Here is a 7,887-nt window from a genome sequence, read left to right as displayed (position 1 = left end):
CTGGTGCCTAGAGCCAGCCCTAGCAGCAGCAGTCGAAAAAGCGAACAAAATATTAGGAACCATCAATAAAGGAATAGATAAGACAGAAAACATCATAATGCCAGTATATAAATCTATGGCATGCCCATTCCTTGAATACTGCATGCAGTTCTGTTCGCCCCATCTCAAAAAAAGATACTTTAGAAATGGAAAAAAGTATAGAGACGGGCAACAAAAGTGATTCAGGGTATAGAACAGCTTCCATAGGAGGAGCGATTAAAAAGACTAGAACTTTTCAGCTTGGAAAAGAGATGACAGGGATATGATAGAAGTCTATAAAAATCAATAAGGAAACATCATTTACTCCTTTACACAAGACAAGAAACAGAGGCACCCAATGAAATTACTAGGCAGCGGAGAAGTACATCACATAATGCACAGTCAACCTGTGGAATCCTTTGCCAGGGGATGTCATGAAGGCCAAAACTATAATGGTGTTCAAAAGAGAATGTGATAAGTTCATGGAGGATAGGTCCATCAACAACTATTAGCCAATTCAGTGAGAGATGCAAACTCATGCTCTGGGTGTCCCTAGTCTCCGCCAGTAACTGGGAGTGGATGAATCACTTGATTACCGGTTCTGTTCATTCCCTCTGAAGCACCTGGCATTGGCCACTGTTGGAAGACAGGATACTAGGCTAAATGGACCATTCGTCTGAGTCATTATGGCCGTTCTTATGTAATTGCTTATCACTTGAGGTTTACACACACATTCCATCTTTATTGTCCAGCAGACATTTGCACGGTGTTCCTTGAAAAGCCAAGACCAGACTAAGCTTCTCTCTTCTGCTTGGGCAAAGGTGTTATGCTATCTCCTCCCCCAGTTAGTAGTTTGATAGCTTTGTTTACACAATATATAGAAGGACCTAACTCAGGGTTTATGACATGATAAATACCCTATTTCATTATGCTTATAACATATGAAACCTGCAGGATCCATCTTACACACATTTGTACAAAAGAGGTTGATCACAAAACACCAACCCTATACACCTCTTGATCGATTTATTCATCATAAACTGAGCTTCTATAGAAGGAAACTGACATCACACCCCATATTCTTCATAGAAATATTGCTATGATCCGAATATGGCATAACTAAGATATATTTTATGGAAGAAGGGTCGTGTGAGGTATCATTGAAAAAAGTTATGATTTGCTGAATGTGATTATCCAATTTGTAGGCATGTATCATTTCTGTATCTGAGGTTAGGAATATTGCCTATGTAACAATTACAACTGCCTATGTATTTGGGGGAACGCCCACCAGACATTAGGCAATCACCCTGAATGAGCCATTTAAGAAGGACAATAGAACTTTGAAGATACTAATCTCCCACCCTCCTGAGGAGCTTCCTGGGTTGTTCCTGTGACACTGCAGGGTCATCTGATGATGTCACCTGGTACAGAGTACCACCTTGGATACTGCTGATATTTTTCCACTGGAAACAAAGAGTTCCTGCCGTATGTAAATTCTATTTATGGCTGGGGATTAAATCAATCAGCCTCTTCTCTATTGCCTAAGAAGGAGATTACTAAAAACACCTGAAGGGAAAGGCAGAGGTTGAGTCCAGGCTGAGACAGGGGTCCAGTCTCTAAAGAGAAATAACTGGAACTCTAAGCTACAGAAACTCTGCAACTTTTCTAAAACATTTACGTGGTGAAATTATATTTTGTAACCTGTTTCTTGAGTGTATTAAGCTTTGTTTCCATATTTTGTTTTATTTGCTCAGTAATCTGCTTTGTTCTGTTTTCTATCCCTTATAATCACTTAAAATTTACCTTTTGTAGTTAAATATTTCTTGTTTATTTCAAAACCCACATTGTGCAATTCATATGAGGACGGGGGGAAGCTGTGCATCTCTCTCTCTCCACCTTGAGGGAGAGAGTGAATTTTTATGAGCTTGCGCTGTGCAGATCTTTCTATATAGTGCAAGACAATATTATTTTGAGTTTATACCCCAAAGGAAATGTGCACGTGAGTGCTGGACAGATCCAAGCTGAACCCCGCCCCCCGAGCTGATCTCAGTGTCTCTGTGTCCATTTGAAGCTGTGTGTGTATGTGTGTACTGGAGAAGGCTTGTGGGCCTAGCACAGCTAGGTCAGGGTGAGGAAACCCAGGCTGGTGGAATGGGTAGAATCACTGGGAACCCAGCACATCAGGTAGCATCCTGGATGGGGAGATCCAACCCATCACAGAAACTTTTTTTTTAAATGGAAACTTGGAAAATATTTTCCAGCTGCCTTGACCTTTAAAAAACAAAAAAAGGAGAAAGTGCTACAAAAGAGTGAGGCTCTGGGTGGATAAGGGGGGCTTAGTTAGACAGGAGTTAACATGGTGAGCAACAGACAAGAGATATAAATAGCCAAACGTTTGAATAATGTCTCTTGCGAAGACTGAGGAGAGTGTTTCATATGCTCCTTCACCAGAAAGAGTCAGAATAGTTTTTTCTGACATTGTGTAAGAACATATATCAGGGAAAAGAATGTCAGAAACATGAATTCAAATGTCAGAGGACTCAGACTCTCTGCAAATACCTGTTGGACTTGGGCAGGGACTCTGCCTAGCACAATGAGCTTAATCTTGGTTGGAGCCTCTAGAGTCTAGGTGCTACCATAAACATAATGCCTGAAAACTAGGGAGTTATCTATAGAACAGGCAGAACATGGGCATCGGCAATAAGTGTTTTCCCACTGCTCACTGCAATTGGGCCACAACATCTTCTCCTCCAGGGACCAACTCTCAGCATTAGAGTAAGTTGGTCTCTGCATGCCCACTCAGTGCCTGACCTCTCTGCTGGCTGAGAAGGTGTCATGTGTTGCCAGCCGCTAGTCTATGAGCAGCTGTATTAGGACTATCAATTCATTTCTCTCAGGCTAATGAATTGTTATGGGATATTTATTAGGAATGGCTGAGCATGAAAAGCTTTGAATTTCATATATTTTGGACTCCTACCCAAACCATATCCAAATTAGCCAAACCCTGTATTTTTAAGCCCTTAATCTTGTTGGCCCTAGCTATCTGAAATCTGTTTATCCAAAGGCCCAGAGTAACAAAGCACTTAAGCACACACTTGAATTTAAACATGTGAGTAGTCACATTAAGCTCATGGATAGGCCCACTGAAATCACAGTTAGGCACATGCTTAAATGCTTTGCTGAACAATGTACGTATTTATAGTTAAGCATGTGCTTAAATGTTTTGTTGTATCAAGGCCTTGTACTGCACTCATATCTGAGCATGTAACAAAATCTCAGAAATCTAAGATATTACAGCAAAACAGGAGACCAAACTCTGATCTCAACTACCTCTGTTTCATTATTTAGATTATGGTGGCATCTCGGCGTCCCAGTCACAGACTAGGACCCCTTTCTACTGGCGCTATACAAACAGAACAGAGACAGTCCCTGCCCCAAAGAGCTCAGTAAAGCTGGCGTGGCTTTGGTGAACTTACTTCAGATTTACCCAGGAGTGAACGAGATCAAACTCTAGCCTATGGTTTCATTTTTTCCCTTCTTGATAGCAAATTTGATGGTTCCGTGAGCACCGTACTGACAGATACTTCACACCACACCTGACGTCAGCAGACATGACATTCACCTAATGTCTTCTCACTCTGCTTAAATCTTTTATTCACCTTAAAGGGTTTTTTTTAGACTGACCCAACTGGACCTATATTGATTCCCTTCCCATCTCCCTTTTATACTGGGCTCCCTCCTTATTTTTATCAGCTTGCATTCTAAGATGGTGGCATTTGATGCCGTTTGAACCATGCTGTATTTAATGGCAAGGAGTGTTATTATGGAAACTTCCCAACAGCCCTTGCAACCTCCCCCAGTTGAGTTTTCCCATTCACTCAATACCCCCATGATAGGAGTATCTCTATATACAAGCTTGTCTCTCCAACCGACTACTGCTCACACCATCTGGTCATTTCTTCTCACACTGAAATGGAGGTCTCGTGGTTGGGCCGGAATGAAAAGTCCTTGAGAAGGCTCATGAGCAATGCCTTCTACACAAGCTGTACTTATTCTGTGGATAGAGAGAGGACTTAAGTCTCTGGGACCAGGTCTACATCCAGATTTCTTACCAGTATAGCTACTTTGGTTAAGGGTGTGATCTTTACCCAAATTGTTACAGTACAGCCCCTAATGGGGAGGCAGTTATACCAGTGTCAAAGTGCTATATATCACTGTAGCTTATTCCCCTTCCCATATGGTAATAAGCTATAGTGACAAGCACATTTATATCTGGAACACTGTATTTCCACTAGGCATGGTTGTCCTGCTTTAACTAGAGCGATATATATGAAACCAGTACAACTTGTGTGTTTAGACAAGGCCACACGCTCTCATTCCATGAAGCTAAATTCACACCTCTTTTTAAAGAAAGCCCACAATTCCCTCCTCCCCCACACACAAGTTTTCTACAGCAATGCCTGCCCTTGGTAATATCTGAGCTTGGTGAAAATGTTTGCATATGTTTCCCAAATAAATAATGGTAACAAGACAGATGGAGGCCTTGTCTACACTACGGGGGGAGATCAATCTAAATTATGAAACTTCAGCTACGTGAATAACATAGCTGAAGTCGACGTACTTAGATCTACTTACTGCTAAGTCCACACTACACGATGTCGACAGAAGACGCTCTCCCGTAGACTCGCCTGGTACTTCTCGTTCAGGTGGAGTCCAGGAGTTGACGGGAGAGTGATCTGTGGTCGATTTAGCGGGTCTTCACTAGATACTCTAAATTGATCGCCGATGCATCGATTGCTGTGCATCAAAGCCCCGGTAAGTGTAGATAAGCCCTTAGTGTTTGCACATTTCATTTCCAAATCTCTTGACTAATATATTAGTATTATTAATAACCAGAATATAAACATTACTAAACATGTATTCCAGTACTACCAAGTATATATTGAAATTATTCTGTTACACTTGATTTATTGCTACTTGCCTCCTAGCAATGAGCTATAGAACAGATCATTGCTCTAAGTAACTCACACTTACTGTACAGTATTTCTTGCAGAGATTTAGCTCTAATCTGAGCTAAACTTTTCACAGAGTCCCCATGCACAGTACTCCTGTCTATTCCTTTTATTCCAACCACCAGATATACATCTCTCAGATCAGTTCACTGCAGACTCAAACAGTGAGGAATTCAACCGTCTAGGTCCTCTGGCAGTTTGAAGTGTTGTCAGAGCACTGGGAAAGCCATGGCTAGATCTGAATTTGGTAAGGGGTTTGATATCAAGCTTGAATGAAATAAATCAAATGGAAAAAACAATGGAATCAAATGCACAAGGCAAAGATCACAGGGGGTTAATTGGCAGCCTTTTTGTTTGATCATTGTCCAAGCATCATTGAAAGTAAAACCAAATGTTTGCTCCCTGAAAAAGGGGCAACTGGCCAGCTTAGACATTAAGAAAATAATTCATGATTTAAAAAAAATACATAAGAATGTTTACAACTTTCCATGCAAAAAGCCTTCCTAGAGGCCTTGAAATAAAGCGAGTTTGAGAGATTTTGCAGGAGCAACTTAATAGATCATTTGGATCCCGTAAAGGTTTTGTTCTATTTAAATTTGTCTTTAAAGCTTCAGAGGGATTGACTGCCTTTTCATTGGGTTTCTTTTCTCACCTTATAAATGGCTTTTACTGTTCCTCAGTAGAACAGTCAGTAAAGCACATGGCTAATTATGCACTCAGTACGGGTTTCTGGGAAGAAATAGTTTATTGTGTAGTGTCAGCAACATTTCTATGCATCATTCAGATTTGTGCTATGTACATTATTTTAAGTGATTCTCACACCACTTATTTATGTCCCCCCGTTTTTATTCTTGATAGACAGTTTAGTCATTTTATAATGTAATGTAAGTCATCACACTAAACATTTAGGATAGTAGGATAGGGTCTAAATTACTGCTGCACATACAATCATATCTAATCCAATTAACTGAAATGCAATGAAGCAGTATATGAGAGGTGTATCAGGCAACCAGCTTTGCTTTTTGAAATCTCTCTGAGAAGAAGCAGCTAAACAAGTTTGTCAGGCTAAATATAGGCAGATCAACGCTCTTCTGCTTTTAATTTTAGATCCACAAATACTGTGCTTGCAGTGATGCTCCTGCAAGATTAGGCACTTCTTTTGTGGAAGTGCTTTTTGATTTTTACTTCCTTCCCCTCGTCCTATTACAACATGTGTACCTGTAACCGCTTGCTTGTGTCAGTTATAGTTTTCTTACCTACAGTGATGTCATTAATCAATGCAGTGGCAGCATACACCCGACACAGAGGACTTGTTAGCTTACAATTAAGGTCACTCTCTTCCAATCATTAAAAAGCAGGGAAATTGCCAGTGATGCCGAAATTTATGTCCCCATGTACCTTAATTCACATCTTACTACGCAAACATTTAAAGAAAATGCCCAAGGGTCCCTAGAATTCATAACAAATTCCCTTTCCATTCCAAAGTGTAACCCAGCACGCAGTACCTATCCAGTCCTCAGAATCATATTGCAAAGCAAATGTACCCTGCAAAGCTTTTCTGATCTTGGTCCCTTTTCCAACATGCAAGCCTCCGCGTCAGCCATTTCTCCCCTCCTCCCACCAAACCCATTTTGTTATTTTTATAGACAAGGGTGCTTCTGAATGCCCTTCTCATGGAAAAACCCAAGAGAGTGTATCCCATCTACTGCTGACAATGCAGTGCAGATAAGGTCAGGGAGGTCAAAGCGGGGGCAGATCCTGACCCAGGTGAGCAGTAGGAATCTGCTGAAGAGTGAGAAAGCTCATAGGGATTCCAGAAGGTGCTTCATTTGTAATCCCAGTTTGGGCACATTCCTCATTTCCCAAGTGCTGCTGGTCCCTTCTTACCCCACCCTCACCCCAAGACCTTGCTGGACCCCCTGCTCAACTGCCAAGCTGTGAAGGGTGGAGGAGAGAAGAGAAAAAACATCCTCTCCCTACAAACAAGGGAAGGAGGAAGGACAAACCAGTCCCAAGAGCTACAGGCCTAGGTCAGTATGTATGATGAGAGGCCCCTGCTACAGGGAGGATATGGTGTTGCTGCGTAAGGAGTTGTTTGTCTCAGCTGCCTGTTTGAATGTTAACACCTCAGCTCTCCATTGTACCTCAGCAACATGACCATTGTGTTAATGGTAACGGTGCTAAGCTGTGGCTACCGTGCTTGGTGTTAAGGGGTGGGTCTCAGATCACGTTAACTTACTTCACTTTTAAAAGCTTCATTTTTCCAAGTCTAGGCAGAGCCTGAGAAGGGGGGAGGGCCTGGCATCTGTCCCTGCCCCTAAGAGGTAAGGTGATGTAGAGTCAGAGGTGACTCTACTTCAACTATGGAAGCCAAAAAAAATTAGATTTAATCAACACCATTTTTAAAAGTGAATGATTTGTAATTGTTTTCTCATGAAAACTTAGTTATGGATTTATCCCCAATGTGTCAAGGGAAATTCAATTATCCTCTGAACAGTAATTTCGTTACATTTCTAGACTAAATTCACTGAAGTGTGAAATAGAGGAATTTTAATCCTGCTTTTAGTGAAAGGCTCAATTCAGCCTCAGCTATGAAGTCACCAGCAATGTGTCAATACTAGCTCGTCTCTTCTGCAGGGCTGCTTACTCCAGAGGAAAAATTCAGTCAATACCCTGAGAATTCAAAAGGTAATGCTTTTCAACAATCTTTTGCATGTTGGTTTGTTTAGAGATGTGGTATAGACAACAGAACTAAATTCCTTATCTAGATATTGGTAAAATAGTTCTGATAAAAATAGAATGATAAACCCTTATTGTCCCTCCTCACCCTAAAAATAAACAGTCACCCAAACTTTTG

Source organism: Eretmochelys imbricata, chromosome 4, assembly GCF_965152235.1.
Source record: "Eretmochelys imbricata isolate rEreImb1 chromosome 4, rEreImb1.hap1, whole genome shotgun sequence".
Classification (NCBI taxonomy): domain Eukaryota; kingdom Metazoa; phylum Chordata; order Testudines; family Cheloniidae; genus Eretmochelys; species Eretmochelys imbricata.
This window is presented reverse-complemented; position numbering follows the sequence as displayed.